Source organism: Quercus suber, unplaced genomic scaffold (genome assembly GCF_002906115.3).
Source record: "Quercus suber isolate HL8 unplaced genomic scaffold, Cork oak 2.0 scaffold_866, whole genome shotgun sequence".
Classification (NCBI taxonomy): Eukaryota; Viridiplantae; Streptophyta; class Magnoliopsida; order Fagales; family Fagaceae; genus Quercus; species Quercus suber.
Window position 1 is genome coordinate 136489 of NW_027070296.1, and position 18230 is coordinate 154718.

The window sequence follows — 18230 nt, forward strand, 5'->3', positions numbered from 1 at the left end:
CAATTGATATCAATTTAAAGGGCCTAATCTGAACTTTAGCCTTATATATTTTTTTTTTAAATAGAAATAATTTATTTATTTAGAGAAAAAGGTTAGAAGGAAATAAAAATCTTTTCAAACAAATTTAAAACCTGCCTAAGAGCATCCTTATCAAACATGTCAAAAAATATAACATTTAGCATCTCAAAACCCAATTTTATAACATATAACATAGCATTTTACAATACCACCTATATCAAAACTTCTATTTTTTTTTTTTACCATTTCATTTAAATAATGTTTCTTTATTATTTTTCAATAATTTTTTTTATTTCTCCTCTCTCTCCTCTATCTAAGAGCATTCTTATCAAATCTTTCATATGCTAAAAATCTTTTTTTTTAGCATTTTTAAGCCAAAAACTTGCTCCATCAAATGTTTTAAATAGTATAATTTTTGCAATGGATGAACAGTGCAATCTCATATTTGAGACTATACTGTTCATCCATTGTAAATCATATATTATTTTTTTATTCAGTGAGGCCCACTGAGAAATTATTGAAAAATAATAAATAAACATTATTTAAATAAAATGATAAAAAAAAATAGAAGTTTTGATATAGGTAATATTATAAAATAGTGTGTTATATATTATAAAATTAAATTTTAAAATGCTAAATATTATATTTTTTGACATGTTTGATAGGGATGCTCTAACAGTTTAACAGATGGGATAAGAACAGAAATGGTTGTGGGATAACATGACACACACGTGTTTTCCGGATGTGCTTTTACGCTATTTGCCCACTTTTGCACCGCCCCCCAAAATCGGCTTTCTTTTTGTCTTGCGCAAATGACTAAAATAACCCTAGTAGCCATACTCTAGAATCTCGTCTCGTGCCTAGATATGGTATGTGAGTTTTCCTTGGTCCTAATCCATTTAGGATCACTCAAAAAAAATAATAATAATCCATTTAGGATAGGAATAGAATAATGATGCTCTGTATCTCAATATCGGATAAATTAACAGGTCAGACTGACTTTAACTAATTCCTAATCTATATATCTATATATATATATATAAAATAGGTAAAGAAGAGAAAAAATCCAAGTAGATTTCAATTAGATTCTCAATTTTACACCACTTGTCCTAACGAAAATTCAAAAAAAAAAAATCTAATTAGATTATAATTTGACTCTAATTTTGTGTCATGTATCTTATCTAAAATTTCTAATTTTTGTGCCCAAATAAATGATACACTAACATTTAACACGGAAGCTAAGAAAACCACAATAAGAAGCAGAGAAAAAATCCAATTAGATTCTCAATTTTGCGCCACTTGTCCTAACGAAGATTCAAAAAAAAAAAATCTAATTAGATTATAATTTGACTCCAATTTTGTGTCATGTATCTTATCTAAAATTTCTAATTTTTATGCCTAAATAAATGATACATTAACATTTAATACGGAAGTTAAGAAAACCACAATAATAATACTCATTAGTCTAAACAAGAACATCTTACCTACACACTTTTATAGAGATTATAAATTGAACTCCAATTTTATGTCATGTATCTTATCTAAATTTTCTAATTTTTGTACCCAAATAAATGGTGTATTAATATTTAACACGGAAGCTAAAAAAACCACAATAATAATACTCATTGGCCTAAGCAGGAACATCTCCCCTGCACACTTTTATGAGTAATCTCAATAGAATCTAGAGTTCTTTTAATCCCACAACCAGAACCAAAGAGTCCAACGAGAAAGACTATAAAAGCAAAATATCATCTCCTCCTAATTCCATATCGTCATCTCATGTCTCCTCCTCTCTCAACCTCTACCAACTAGATCCACACACACTACCCTCTCCTCCTCCTTACGAATTTCTTAGAGCAAGGCCGAGTTCAAACACAATGTTCAATCCCACTCTTCCTTACTTCACATTCTCATACATTAGCGCTTCATTGGTGCCTTCAAGCAGATTCCAAGCTCAATGATCAGTTTTTATTTTTTAATGTCCATTTATATATTTTAAATAATAAAATGCAATAGTCACTTTTTTCTTCATTGTAACGTCACTTAAATAATAAAATGCAATATTCTCTTCTTCTTTTTTATTCATTGTTTTATCTAATGCTATCCTGTGTATGATAAACCAAGAAAAAAAAAACCAATAGCATTACTTAAATAATAAAATGCAATATATATTTTTCATTGTTTGATTTAATTCTATCATCTGTGTGATAAACCCAAAAAAACAAAAACAAAACAAAAATAAAAACAAAAAAATTGACCATTAACATTATTACAATTAACCAATCCCGTACGATAACACAGAGTTACATACTAGTTATATTATAAAGTTAGCTAGGGTAACAGCAATTCATGGTAGTTGTGACCTTCCTATAAGACAAAAAGATCTGACTAGTTCTGAGACATTTATAGAAAATAAAAAGGCATTTGCACTTTATCTCGTGTTATTATATCAAATTTTATTTGCCAGTCTCTCCAAAAATCTTGACCTAATGACAGTTAAAATTTACTAGTTTTACACTCTAGAGTAATAAAATTTAGTTACAGTATTTAGGTATTGTTTTTGAGTTTTTTTTTTTTAATTCAATCACGTATTTACTTAACTTAAAATACACTTTCATCTAAGAAAAAAAAAAAGTCACATAACTGAATTTAATAGAGAAATCTGAAAAACAATAGCTATTAAGGTATTATACCTAAGTTTTGTACTTCTAATTTAGTAGCTCCCTTTTCATTCATTTGTTTTTTAATTATAGAGTAGACAGTGGAGTCATTGAACATCATGTATTTAAATCAATCTGATTGTATTTATCCAAAAAATAATTCTCTTTTTTCACAAGGTGATATATATATATATATATATGTATGTATGTATATGTAGGATAGTTATAACATATATGATAACTTGGTAGAGCATGTACTTTGGTTAATAAAATTTTATACCTATCCAATGTACCTTTTTAAACTTTTAGCTAGTTATAAGTCTTATAGTTTTGAAATTCGGACCAGACCGTATTAACTGGAAACCGTCTACTTGAACAGTTTTTTTACTTTCAAAACCAGCTCTACACAAAAATTCAGTGAACCGTGCGAACCGAGGTCGAACCGCCCAGGTTTGAGAACTATGACTGAGTCTCACAGTTCACACCAAAGCTTCAAAAAGCAAAAAAAAAAAAAATGAGTTCATTAGTTCATCTCCGGTGAAATTGAGTTGTTTTGCCACTTTGTGCCATTTTCTATTTTTTATCTCTCATTCTCAACCCCAAAATTGAAATTGCAATCCCAAAACACACTAATAGATCCGTATAAAATGAAATGAAAAGCACAAACCTTTTTTCCTTCTTCCTCATCTGCATTTTCCTTCTTCCTCTTTTCCATTTTGCTCCTTGCTTCTTCTATCACCAGACCCCAATCACTAGTACCCAAAACCAAAAGCCTAGGGCCCGTTTGGTTTGTATTTTCAAACAACATATTTTAGTTTTTAACAGCATTTCATGCATTTCAACACACTTTTTCACTCACACGTGTTTCAAAAAACTACAAACAACAATTTTCAAACTACTCTACCAAACAGCCTCTAGTTTTTTTTTTCTTTTTCAATGAGTGTCTATCACTCTGGCATTGGCTGGCAGGCACTATCCTTTCCCCATATGAAGTGTTTGACACGTGGCTACCTCTTCACCTTTCATTTGGTTTGTAAATGTTTTTTAAACTTATTTGATTTGATTGCTTCTACCTACAGTAAAATCCCACCAATTTACTTACTGCCTTTGTACTGTCAATGTAAATGTAACTGTAGATAAAAAAAATGCACAAAACACATCGTAAATATTTATAAAAAGTGTACAACATTATGCATATTAACATGAACGTGTACAATGGTGTAAGTATTTATTTAATTTATAATGCAAAATCTTGCTTTGATAGTATATTATAAATAAATATTTTTCTTTTTTCTTTTTTATTATTATTATTATTATTATTTTGTTTAACAATTGATAATATAGCGTTAATTTTTGAAACACTATAATGGAAGTTGTGATATGAAAAATATATTTGAAAGATGATCTTTATATTTATTTGGTTTATTTTAGTTAAATTTTCTATTTATACTGATTTAATATATTTATTTACATTAAAATAATTATTAAATTAATTATGACGTTCAACATCAAAAATCTTGAACCTCTCTCTTTTACAGTTCAATGAACGGTCCGAGTCTGAAAACCTTGGTTATAACTAGAGCAACAAATATTAGTGTGTATAATAGAAAAATGTGTCAAATTTACACATTTAAGTCTCAAAACTACCCACATTAATTTTTAAATGCGTATATTTACACTTTCATTATAGTGACCGTGAATATTTACACAATTATATTCACATGTGAATTTATTTTTTAATATTTCTTTATTCATATAGAGAGAATAATAACAAAAATTGATAAAGAAATAATATTTTAATAAAACATACTGTAAAATAGATAAAATAAGCTATTATGCTAAAATAGATAAGAATTTATGCACGAACAAATGCAAACGTGGTAACTTGATAGATCATGTATTTGGTTAATAAAACTCTATACTTATTTATTCTGAATGTTCTAATGTTATAACAAGTTAAAAGAGCTTTTTTTTTTTTTAATTAAAAAAATTAAAAAAATCCTTAAATGAACTACATGTTCAAATTAGAATCCTTCCAAATTAAGATCCAAAATCATATCTACTGCACAGATTTGGCATAATGGTCACTTTACAAGTATAAGTGTTTGCGGGTGTGTGAGAGGTAAGAGTCAGAGTTCAAGTCTCTGAGAAAAAACTTCACACACATATATACTTAAATTAGACTAAATGTGCATTTGGCATGGCTTAATTTTGTCAACTTATTACTATTCAGCTTATTTTTACTTCTATTCATAGATCTCATTATACTACTTCAATTAACGTTTACCTTTTATCTATAGTATTTTCAATAAAAAAATTTTCAATTTCAATAAAACAAATTGATTCCAAACAGATTCTAAAATAGAATATGTCCTTTTGAATTTTTTTAAAGAAAAACCGTACTCAATTCTTTGCATAATAGGGTGGCGTAGCGTGCCGTGACGGTAGTAATGTACCAAGTTGTTACAAAATTCCACTTGCGAAAAGAAAGAGACCCGTTTCGAGTACGGTTTTTCTAATCTTAGCTTTTGAGTAAAATTTGATGGCCAAAATTGCATCATATTTGTCACAAATAAAAAGATATATGTTGCAACTAACAATGGCAAAATTGTTGATTGATGTGCAATCATTAAAATGTTAAATTTTGGTTCAAAGGTTGATATCAACCTAATTTTTAGCATTTGTCACAATTTTAAGTGAATACATGTAAATTTGTTCAAATGTTAGTTTTTATGCCTTACAGGGCTTTGAAGAGTACTAAATTTGATTCTGGATGATGCTAGAAAAGTCAACATCAAGAGGAAGAGAAAAAAACTTTACGTGGGTTCATTTTCTCATTTTCCTGTACTTTTAATCTCCTAAATGTACATACTCTAAATGTAGTACATCTATTTTGTCATGGGTCAATTACATCAAAAAAAAAAAAATGTAAAGGGTAGATTCTTCTTAAGAGATGCAACACAACAACCACCTCTCTCTCTCTCTCTCTCTCTCTCTCTCTCTCTCTCTCTCTCTCTCTCAATAGTGGAAAGTGATGATTTCAGCAATTGTGTAAATTGGCATTATGTTTCCTTTTCAATCCCATTGAGGTCTAGCATCTTTGTTTACTAGCAATGTTAGAATTTAGATACATCTTGGATATCAAGAATAATTAACGTAATTTATGAAAGATACTTGATTGAATGAGTATGGAATTAACTATATTTGCATAATTAATTGTATTGGAGTGTACTTATATTAGTTATATATATTCTAAATAGGATCTCAAGCTTTTGGTTATCACGATATCTCATTGTATGTGATAGATTTTATTACTTTGTAAGTGATAGATTTTATTGGTTTGGTATATAATTTATACCATGATCTTGATTTTTTTTTTTTTCCATATTGGGGAAGCTATCAATAGCTTTCCCGTGCATCGCACGGGTTAATGACTAGTAATTTTCATTTTTATTTTTGACACTACTGAGACATGAATATTTGGACATTATTTTATAATTTATGAGATGCATAGTATGTGATTTAGGAATAGGAATATGATGTGTGAAGAAGATTAAAATACAAGTTCTTTTGTAAACTAAAAAAAAAAAAAAACCCTAATTCACAATCCGGCATTTCCCTAGTAAAGACTTTTTTTTTTTTTTGAGAAGGTCCCCAGTTAAAAATAGTAGTAAAAAGTTCAACTGTTGATCCAAAATCCCATCTTTATAAATTAAAATATATTGGACCTTGATCCAAGCCCAATTCCTTTTTGGATCCTGAATTTTTGCCCCATATAGTTACTATATTAAATGTCATAATTATTGAATATAATATTTGGACAAAACATAAATGAAAGAATCTAATCTTATAATACTTTATAGCACATTTCACCGGTTGAAAAAATCCAATCAAACAAAATTTATTCTTGTCATATATTTAAATGTATTGTCATTCACTACCCAAATGTCTCTTGTCTCACTTCTCTTTCATTGGCAAGATTCAACAAGAGACCTAAATGCTGAGAACTTTTTCTCAAAGAAGTCAATATCATATCAATACCGGTCAAACCAGAAAAATATACCATACTGGCTATTAAACCGATACCGGTAATCCTTCAAAATGTACCGGAAAAAAATACCGGGTTGTGCTAGCTTGTATCAGCCGGTATAGATGTTTCAACCGATACAATAAAAAATAAAAAATTGAAAAAAATTATTAAAAAATATTTTATTTAATCTAATATATTGGTTAATGTAATTAAGCTAATATGTAGCCTTATAAAATATGTGGATTTTAAATTTTATGTTGAAAAACATAAAAATTAATAAATTTATACTTACATAAATAATACAAATATATATATATATATATATATATATGTATAAAAATATATAAATAGCAGTAATCCTGAAACGGTACACTGGTATCATCCGGTGCTGAAATATTTTGTTTCTCTGGCCAAACTGAAACAGCATCTGATACAAACTGACTCCCTTTTTTTCTACATATATCCTTTATTTGCTTATTCTCTTCATTACTATTGGTACGCTCTTCATTCAAAACTTTTTTTCTTTTTCTTTTTCTTTTTTTCTTTTTTTGAGAATGCTCTTCATTCAAAAACTTCATGCTCTTCTACTTTGTTAGTCTACATATAAGTTACATATTTTCTATTATTTAAAATCGACCATCATATCTCTTTACCTTTTTAATTTTATAGGACCTTCTCACCTTTTGTTCCTATGTATAATTGTGGCTATAAGAAAATTATATCATCTTATAAATATTAGAGAGTACAATTTTAATCAAGGCAAAACACCTATTTGCTACTAATATATTGTCTCTATTTTTTATTTGGTCTTCAAGTTTTTATAACTTTCATTTTTTTTTTCTTTTCTTCTTTTTAAATCTGCTATCATTTTTCTTATCCCAACCATCATATCACTTATGGAAAAGTCTATTTTTAAACTAACGATGCAGTTGATTAGCCATTTAGGCATTTTTTTGTAAGTGGAATGGCAGTGGGGACCAAAATAATAACAAAATTAAAAAACCAAAATGATAGCAAAATTAAAAATATAAAGATCTAAATGAAACCTGTAAAATCTTGAAAACCAATTTTAAAATTGGGTTAAATAAAATATAGTAACTAGAAAGGTGTTTTTTTTTTCTTTTCTTTTTTTTTCACCTTTTAGTCTATGGCTTTTTAAAGCTGCTGATTTTAAAGAATGAACTAAATAAGGATAACCCTTTCTTTTCTCATAACATTACGTTCCATATGTGCACATCGCAATCAATCCAAAATCTTTGAAACAGTAGGTTCCAATTAACTCAACTGGTAAAATCTTTAATGGTTGTATAAAAGATTTGGGATTCAATCTCCACCTATACCAAAAACTGATTGATGTCTTAGTCTGAAGATAAAAAAAACTATTATCAGGAGCGGACGCTATAGATTGAATCTCTCTCAAAAAACTTTTAAAAAAAATCTTTGAAACACCTATTTAATTTTTTACAAAGAGTATTGTAGGGTCGGTTTTTGTAGCCCAAAAAATATGAGTTCCCCTGGGCCCCAACGAACCCAGAACAATGAATTTATAGAGAGTGGATCGAAGGTTTAGGCGCTCGCCGGCGTGCATAAAGCATGAACTACTTTTCTTTTATTGAAAAATACTAAGAACAATTTACAACTGGGGGATGCTTCTCGGCCCATGGCCGAGGAGGTTTTTTCTCCTCTTTTCTCTCGAACCCTTTCCAAAAACCCCCCATTACACTTTGCTCCCCTTTCTTATATATCACTCTCTTCCTCCTCTTGTTGATCATCTATTGGCCTCCCTTCTGACCGTCTGTCCCATCAGCGGTCATATCCGTGCTCAGGTGGCTCACCCTGATCGATGTTGCCCTGTCATGGGGTTACATCCCCATTAATGCGGCCAAAAGGGTTAGGTGAGCGTATTCAATGCCGAGGTGACAGTCCGCCCAAGGCTTGCCCCTTCTCCGTACTTCTATTGCCAACGCGTGGCACTGGGCCCTCTCCTCCTCGGATATTCAAGGAGTCCTTTGGTAGGGTGGTCCTCATGTTTTTTCGAGGTCTCGGGCGCCCGAGGACAGGTTCATCCTCAGACCCATCGTGTATCCTTGGCGTGGGCCATTTGGGCCTGGCTTGGAGTAGGTCAAGGCTACCCGATTTTCTGGCCCCATAATAGCCCCTCAAAATCTTGCTGCACGCATCCTCGGGCGAGGAGAAGGATTTTGACATCCTCGGCCTTACCCCCCCCCCCCCCCGTCAGTACTGGGTCCATTCATCTGCCCAAGGCACGTTGCTGACGTTTCAGAGCACGTAACGTGCCCATCATTAAATTCAAGCGGCTCTGTGCTCTCCACGTCTAATGAGGCGTTACCCATCCAACGGTGGAGGTTCATTTCGCATTTATGGGCGGGAAAACCCGCATGGTTCCTCGATTTGGGGTATAAATACCCGTACAAACCGCCTCTTCCTGTTTCCCATTTGTAATCGAGAATTCTCGTGCGCCCCTCCTGAGTTCAGCCACACTCTCACTAGCACCTCCAGCACAAAAAGCCTATCCGAGGAGCTCCTCCTCTTTTCAGTAAGTCGCTCTATCCCTCTCTGAGCTCTTTCTCTACTCTTTCTTCTACTTCGCCTGTTCTTCCTTAGTTTCTTTGGGTGTCAACCAGGATGGGTAGGTTTAAGAAATACGTCGATACTGAGGAGGCGATTCATCACCGACTACCGAATTCCCGGCAATGTAGGTCTGAGATATTGTGAGGACGGGGATTGGCGCATACACAAACAGGAGGGCGAGGTGGTAATTCCTATTGTCGCCTTCCTTGAAGGGGGGATTACGATCCCCATGGGGACGGTGATGAGGGATTACGTCACGCACTTCTGGTTAGCCCCACCTAGTGTGGGATAAACGTCTTTAGGATTCTGGGCTGTGTGGACGCCCTGAATGAGAAGATGGGGCTGAGGTTGACCCACAACGACGTGAATTGGTGTTACAACCTTCAGTTTCTTAAGGGCAAGTCGTATTACCTGAAGACGAGAGACGACAGGGTGCGGCTCATTCAGTGCCTCCCCGAGTCCAGCAAGGGGTTCAACGAGGATTTCCTCATCGTGTCAGGGGAGTGGCACGATGGCCTTCACTGCCCTACAACAGAGGGAATACCAGGTGGGGCAATGGGAAACAGGAGGGGTTTCAAGTTCTCGTCTTTTTTCTTCCTCTCTTTTTTTTTTTTTTTTTTTTACTAACGCGGTGGTGCTTTCCGTTTACAGACCCGCACGCTTTTGAACGTCACTTCCATCTGGTCAACTAGGAAGATTTGTAGAAGGTGCTGAGGCGTCGGTGTATATAAACGAGGACGACAATCAGGTTAGGGTCGCCCACATAATTTGGGTATAAACCTACCCAGAAATCGTTCTCGTTCCGAAGCACGTCATCCGAGCCAACGATCCTCGGCTTCAGAGGATTACTGTGATCGAGGACGGATTTTCGTTCCCCGAGGAGCCCTCCGACCAGGAAGCTATCACACTAGCCGTCCCCTCCTCTTCCCAACCATTCGCCAAGGCCACCGAGGAAGCTCCAGAGGGGGAAAGGGACGCGTTTGACGTTTTCGCTCAGCTTGATCAGTCTGAGGACCCTCTTGGGGACTTGGGTGATCCCAATTTGACCGAAACAGACTTTCTTGCTTCAAAAGCCCCTCATCGGCGACAATGGGTTACAAGAGGAAGCCCACCACCAACTTGCTGGACCTAATTGAGGGCCAGTCGAGGGAGTCCCAACAGAAACTTCCCACTCCACCTCCGAAGACTAGGTTGACTTCCACTCCGGCAGAAGCTCCCTCCTTCTCCTTCTCAGACGCGCTCACCCTTTGGGTCCGTGCCTGCCGGCCCCAAGAAGAAGAAGGATAAGGGTAAAAGGCCTGTGGAGGATAAGACGATGTCCTCGCAGGAGGAGGACACTACTCTACGGCCGTCCAAGCAGCTCAAAATAGGTGACAAGGTCCAGGAGAGGCAGGTAGTCGACACTACCTCTTCCGAGGCCCAGGCCTGGCTCCTAGCCCCGATACTTCGTGGGGAGCCCTTGAGGATAACGCCTCCCTCAGGGACTTCAATGAGGGCGAAGGTGCGCGTGGCAGATGCGCTGGAGAGGAGCCTGCTACTCCCGGCGGATATAGCCGAGCTTCACTCTTTGACGAGCGAGCAGGTCTTCCTCAGCCTCAAGTGATATGTGGGGATGGTAAAGGCTATAACTTTGACTCTTCTCCCACTCTTTTTCTTTTATTGGGCTTATAACACATTGGTTATTCTGGCAGGCTGTTCAAGCTATCTTTATGTTGGAGGGGGCGGCGAACGACCAGAGGGAAGCCCTCAAACGGGAGCGTGATTGGCGCTTTCAGGCTACCCGGGCTCTGAAGAATTCTGAGGCTAACCTCGCCAAGGCCGGAGAGGATTTGAAGGCGGTGACCAGGGAGCGGAACAGTGCCTTGTCTGGTCTTGAGGGTGCCCAGAACCAGACCAATGAGCAGACGAGGCGCCTGGGCGAGGCGGAGGAGCAATTGCAGATCGCGAGGGATCTGATCGCTGATCTACAGGCTAAGATGACAAAGGCCGAGAGGGCCCAGAGGGAGGCAGAATGGGCCAGAGACCAGGTTCGGCGGGCTAAGGAGAAGGCTGACCATGGCAGGGAGATGGCCCTGAGTGCCAAGGAGGAGGCTGAGACCACAGTCTACGCTGATGGGGTGGTTGCGGTAGAGTCCCTCTACAAAGCTTAAGTCCCGGGAGTGTGTAGGCAATACTGTTCCCAAGTCTGGGCTGAGGCCCTCAAACAAGCTGGGGTGGAGGCCACGTCCGACCTATGGAAGGCAGAGAGCGTGTATTACCCCCCCCCCCCCGCTATCCGCGAGGCCGCCCCTGAGGACCTTAAGGTTGGGGAGATTGTTGAAGAGGTGGGGGCAGCTGAACTGGAGGAGCATTCGAGCGAGGAGGTGCCCCAAGAGATAGTGGAGATCCCTTCCGATGATCCAACCCCCACCACCGAGGAAGCAGCTATTCTCGCCGTACCCTTGCAGGCCGTCCCCTTAGGCCAGGGTTCAGAGGGGTCAGGGGTTGCCCCTATCCAGCCTGAGCAAAAAGAGTAGACTCCCCGGCGTCTCGACTTGTCCTACTTTCACGCCGTTTCATTTTATTTTGTTGTGCTTCTCCTCTATGTACTGTGGCTCTTGCCATGCAATTTTTACGAACTCATTGTTGTAATGCAAATTTAATTTCCCTTTATATTTATTTGAATTGCTTATTTGTGTACACACTGCCTGTTTTTCCTTTTTTTTCCTTTGATTTGCACGATTTTAGCTTGAATTGTATGTCGGCCAATTGCGCCAGTAACAATGATAAGGAGAGAGAACATATGCATGGGCAGCTCTCTTGCGTCTCAAGGGCTAGGTGGGGCTTGATCTTTTCCTAACTTGGGATATTTTGTAGTTAGTCTCCCTGTAGGCCTGAGTCTGAGGACCATGCAATGCCTCTGTTCTGCTCAGCACCCAGGTATAGCTGAGCGGTTAGTTTCCCCATAGGCTTGAGTCCGAGGACCATGCAATGCCTTGGTTCTGTCTAACGCTTCCATTTCTCTGTAAGTATCTAGTTTCCCCATAGGTTTGAGTCTGAGGACCATGCAATACCTTGGTTCTGTCTAGTACCCAGGTCTAGCTGAACGGTTAGTTTCCCCATAGGCTTAAGTCCGAAGACCATGAAATGCCTTGGTTCTGTCTAACACTTCCATTTCTCTATAAGTATCTAGTTTCCCCATAGGTTTGAGTCCGAGGACCATGCAATACCTTGGTTCTGTCTAGTACCCAGGTCTAGCTGAGCGGTTAGTTTCCCCATAGGCTTGAGTCCAAGGACCATGCAATACCTCGGTTCTGTCTAACGCTTCCATTTCTCTGTAAGTATCTAGTTTCCCCATAGGTTTGAGTCCGAGGACCATGCAATACCTTGGTTCTGTCGAGTACCCAGGTATGGCTGAGCGGTTAGTTTCCCCATAGGCTTGAGTGCGAGGACCATGCAATGCCTTGGTTCTGTCTAACGCTTCCATTTCTCTTTAAGTATCTAGTTTCCCTATAGGTTTGAGTCCGAGGACCATGCAATATCTTGGTTCTGTCTAGTACCCAGGTATAGCTGAGCGATTAGTTTCCCCATAGGCTTGAGTCCGAGGACCATGCAATGCCTTGGTTCTGTCTAACGCTTCCATTTCTCTGTATGAAGGGGTTTGTCCTCGGACCGCCTTACTGGAGACAATTCCTCCTTGGGTCGGACTATGACGTTACACGTGGCGTTGATCTCGCCTCCAGCTCGAGTCTCCATCTTTTTCATTTACGAGGCGTCCCTTGGCCGTTCGCGCTCTGCGCTTGATGTTTCGATATGCGAAACGCGCCTTCATTAATGTCCTCGTGAATTAACACAAATCCAGCGGTCTACGGTCCCCTTGGAATTTGGTAGCTTTGTGACTAGCACTGCTGATAATTCTCTTTTCGAATTCTGTGTGGATTAATTCTCACCAATCTTCATCCTTTATATAAGGCCTTTCGGGGGGATGGCTTCTCCATACTCCATGAACTTCCTAACACAAACAGAAAACACGCCCTTTCAGCTCCCCAAGCCCCTTTAATCACCTCGCCAGAATTGTGACCGGAGTTGGCAGATATGGGGCGGTTTTGGGCGGGTGTGAGGACATCTGTGCCAAGAGCCGTTGTAACCGCAGCCCCCACTAGGCTTCCGGCGCAGCAGAGTCTAGGCGTAGCACTGACAGTGCCGTACGCGGTGGCCAGGAGGGATGTTGCTGAAGTACCTAATGTCTCTCCCCGGAGCGCACCCCCGATGGAGGAGACGCGCGAACTCATGTCATGGCTGGTGCCCGAGTGTTGCCGTAACGGCCAACGCTGGTGAGGATTGGAGAGAATCAAGGGAACATCACGGGGGAGGGCGTCCCGATGCCCCTGCATCTGCTCCTCGCTTTGTTCAAGCTCCGCCGCACCGAGAAAGGAGTTGTTGGTGGCCTTAAAGCAAGCCAGCCTCAGCCCCCTTCCCTCATTCTATTGTCAAGCTCTCCCGTTCTCTTGATGCCAATAAGAGCACGGGTTGACACTTCCCTCTAGCTAGTTTTAGGACGGGTCCACCTGGGCCTCTGATTGTAGAACTAGTTTGTAGGAGTAGTTTTAAAACACGCCTGCCTGAGCCTCTGATTGTACATTGTAACTTTTTGTTTAATAAAGTAATGTGCAGTTTCTTTTTTTTTTCTTTTTTCTTTTTTTTTTTGTTTCTGTTGGATCTTCTGCTTTGAACTTTTATCTTTCTGCAATGTTTTTTTGGTAGTTCCCTTTTTTTTTTTTTTTGCATCACCACCAATCTTCCGTAGAATGATTACTTAAAATGATCGCCTGTTGCGCCGGCCAGCGCACTAATCCTTCCCACAGATGGCGCCAATTGTAGGGTAGGTTTTTGTAGCCCAAAAGATATGAGTTCCCTCGGGCCCCAACGAATCCAGAACAATGAATTTGTAGAGAGTAGATCGAAGGTTTAGGCGCTCGCCGGCGTGCATGAAGCATGAACTACTTTTCTTTTATTGAAAAATACTAAGAACAATTTACAACTGGGGGATGCTCCTCGGCCCATGGCCCTTCCTCCTCTTGTTGATCATCTATTGGCCTCCCTTCTAACCGTTTGTCCCATCAGCAGTCATATCCGTGCTCAGGTGGCTCACCCTGATCGATGTTGCCCTGTCATGGGGTTACATCCCTATTAATGCGGCCAGAAGGGTTAGGTGAGCGTATTCAATGCCAAGGTGACAGTCCGCCCAGGGCTTGCCCCTTCTCCGTACTTCTGTTGCCAACGCGTGGCACTGGGCCCTCTCCTCCTCGGATATTCAAGGAGTCCTTTGGTAGGGTGGTCCTCTTGTTTTTCAGAGGTTTCGGGCGCCCGAGGACAGGGTTATCCTCGGACCCATCGTGTATCCTTGGCGTGGGCCATTTGGGCCTGGCTTGGAGTGGGCCAAGGCTACCCGATTTCCTAGCCCCACAAGTATCATAAATTTAATATTATTCCTCTTTGTACTTAAAAAGAGACCTAATTTCCAATTTATGGATATGCAGCCTTTATGGGACTAGAAATATGGTATATTAAAAAGTACAACCACAAAAAAGAAAACCCCTAAAAACTTTATCGAGAGTTGATAAAAATTAAAATACTTAACAAGAACAATAAAAATTTGCATCTCTCTCTATGCAGCCTTTATGGGACTAGAAATATGGTATATTAAAAAGTACAACCACAAAAAAGAAAACCCCTACAAACTTTATGGAGAGTTAATAAAAATTAAAATACTTAACAAGAACAATAAAAATTTGCATCAAGAGTTGATAAAAATTAAAATACTTAACAAGAACAATTAAAATTTGCATCTCTCTCTCTCTCTCAAAGAGAATGCCCAACCATTTTTATTCACAAAGAGAATGCCTAACCATTTTTATTTACAATAGTATATATGTGTATGTGCGTGTCTGTATTTGTTATAAGTGGAAGATGAGGATTCGAAATCTAGTTCTCCTTATAAGGAACACCATGTAATATCAACAGGTTACAAACCTCTTGACATTTATCTAAAGTTGTTAAGATTATGTGATAACAAACCAACTATGATAAGATTGTTTGATTATAAGAATTATATTTAATTAAATTATATTCAATCATGATTATAGGCAGAAAGCCCATGGTGGTGGATGCTAAATTGTGACAAGTGAGCTAGTTCGTAATTAATCCAGGATCGGATTGCTTGCCGGGAGATTGCAATGCAGGGTGCATAACAAAGTTTGGATCCGAATCTACTGGACTATACAACGCTTCAATATATTGCACTTTATTACAAGCCTTGCTAATCTGTTTCTATATATTCAATGGAGAGTGGTAAATATAGGTTATATTCTACAAATAAAGTCCACAGTATACATGTTTGGCAAATCAAATGAAAATTATGGTAGGAATTTTTATTACTAAGAATAAAAGATGATATAATGGAGAAGTGCACTTGTAGTAATCAGTTTTCTTAGTATTGATGTCGAGGTCTATGCTTGACTCCCCATAACAAATTTGAGTCAATGAAGGCCATTTCGTACTTGATAACTTATAGCTTTAGTCAGGATGTAACCTTCTTCCTATAATTGATAATTACAACTAGCATTATCTTCGATAATCACATCAATCTTAAAAAGTCCTCTAAATTGAGGTATCACCAAATCCTATTCCTTCTATAAACAAAGTCAAATCGTTAAACCATATTCATTATTGTTGGTTTACTCATGTGAGTGAAGTTCCACATTAAATAGTAATGAGAAAAATAAGTAGTTAATATCACATAATTGAACACATACCCATTGGACTTTGGCCTTTTGAATTAAAGTATGTCTTTATATGTTATATTAATTACTCAAAGAAGCTCCTAAGTTTATTTTAAAAACTTGCCATTACACCGGTTAGTCATCTAATCACCTAAATTTTAGTAGAAGTTCTTGCAAGTTTTGAAATCTTGTCTCCAATTCTTGCCAACCGAATAGACAAAACCGTAGTAAATATAAGAACTACCTTGACAACAAATGTAAACTTTTCTTAAGAAATTGAACCCAAAAAAATAATCAAATCAAATTTAAGGATGAAAATTGCAATTGATATAAATTTAAAGGGCCTAATCTGAACTTTAGCCTTTTTTTTTTTTTTAAATAGAAATAATTTTTTTATTTAGAGAAAAAGGTTAGAAGGAAATAAAAATCTTTCCAAACAAATTTAAAACCTGCTTAAGAGCATCCTTATCAAACATGTCAAAAAATATAACATTTAGCATCTCGAAACCCAATTTTATAACATATAACACAGCATTTTACAATACCATCTATATCAAAACTTCTATTTTTTTTTTTTTTTACCATTTCATTTAAATAATGTTTCTTTATTATTTTTCAATAATTTTTTTATTTCTCCTCTCTCTCCTCTATCTAAGAGCATTTTACCAAACCTTTCAAATGCTAAAAATCTTTTTTTTTTTTAGCATTTTTAATCCAAAAACTTGCTCCATCAAATGTTTTAAATAGTATAATTTTTGCAATGGATGAACAGTGCAATCTCATATTTGAGACTGCACTGTTCACCAATTGTAAACCATATATTTTTTTTAATTAAGTGGGGCCCACTGTGGAGAAATAAAGAAGAGAGAAGAGAAATAAAAAATTATTAAAAAATAATAAAAAAATATTATTTAAATGAAATGATAAAGAAAATAGAAGTTTTGATATGGGTAATATTATAAAATGGTATATTATATGTTATAAAATTAGATTTTAAAATGCTAAATACTGTATTTTTTGACATGTTTAATAAGAATGCTCTAACAGTTTAACAGATGGGATAAGAACAGAAATGGTTGTGGGATAACATGACACACACGTGTTTTCCGGATGTGCTTTTACGCTATTTGCCCACTTTTGCACCGCCCCACAAAATCGGCTTTCTTTTTGTCTTGCGCAAATGACTAAAATAACCCTAGTAGCCATACTCTAGAATCTCGTCTCGTGCCTAGATATGGTATGTGAGTTTTCCTTGGTCCTAATCCATTTAGGATCACCCAAAAAATAATAATAATAATCCATTTAGGATAGGAATAGAATAATGATGCTCTGTATCTCAATATCGGATAAATTAACAGGTCAGACTGACTTTAACTAATTCCTAATTATATTATAAAGCTAGCTAGGATAACAGCAATTCATGGCAGCTGTGACCTTCCTATAAAACAAAAAGATCTGACTAGTTCTGAGACATTTATAGAAAACAAAAAGGCATTTACACTTTATTTCGTGTTATTATATCAAATTTTATTTGCCAGTCTCTCCAAAAATTTTGACATAATGACAGTTAAAATTTACTAATTTTATACTCTAGAGTAATAAAATTTAGTTACAGTATTTAGGTATTATTTTTTAATTTTTTTTTTTAATTCAATCATGTAGTTACTTAACTTAAAATACACTTTCATCTAAGAAAAAAAAAAGTCACATAACTGAATTTTAATAGAGAAATCTGAAAAACAATACCTATTAAGGTATTATACCTAAGTTTTGTACTTCTAATTTAGTAGCTCACTTTTCATTAATTTGTTTTTTAATTATAGAGTGGACAGTGGAGTCATTGGACATCATATATTTAAATCAATCTGATTGTATTTATCCAAAAAATAATTCTCTTTTTTCACAAGGTGATATATATATATATATATGTGTGTGTGTGAGTGTATATGTAGGATAGTTATAACATATATGATAACTTGGTAGAGCATGTACTTTGGTTAATAAAATTTTATACCTATCCAATGTACCTTTTTAAACTTTTAAACTTTTAGCTAGTTATAACTAGAGCAACAAATATTAGTGTGTATAATAGAACAATGTGTTAAATTTACACATTTAAGTCTCAAAACTACCCACATTAATTTTTAAATGCGTATATTTACATTTTCA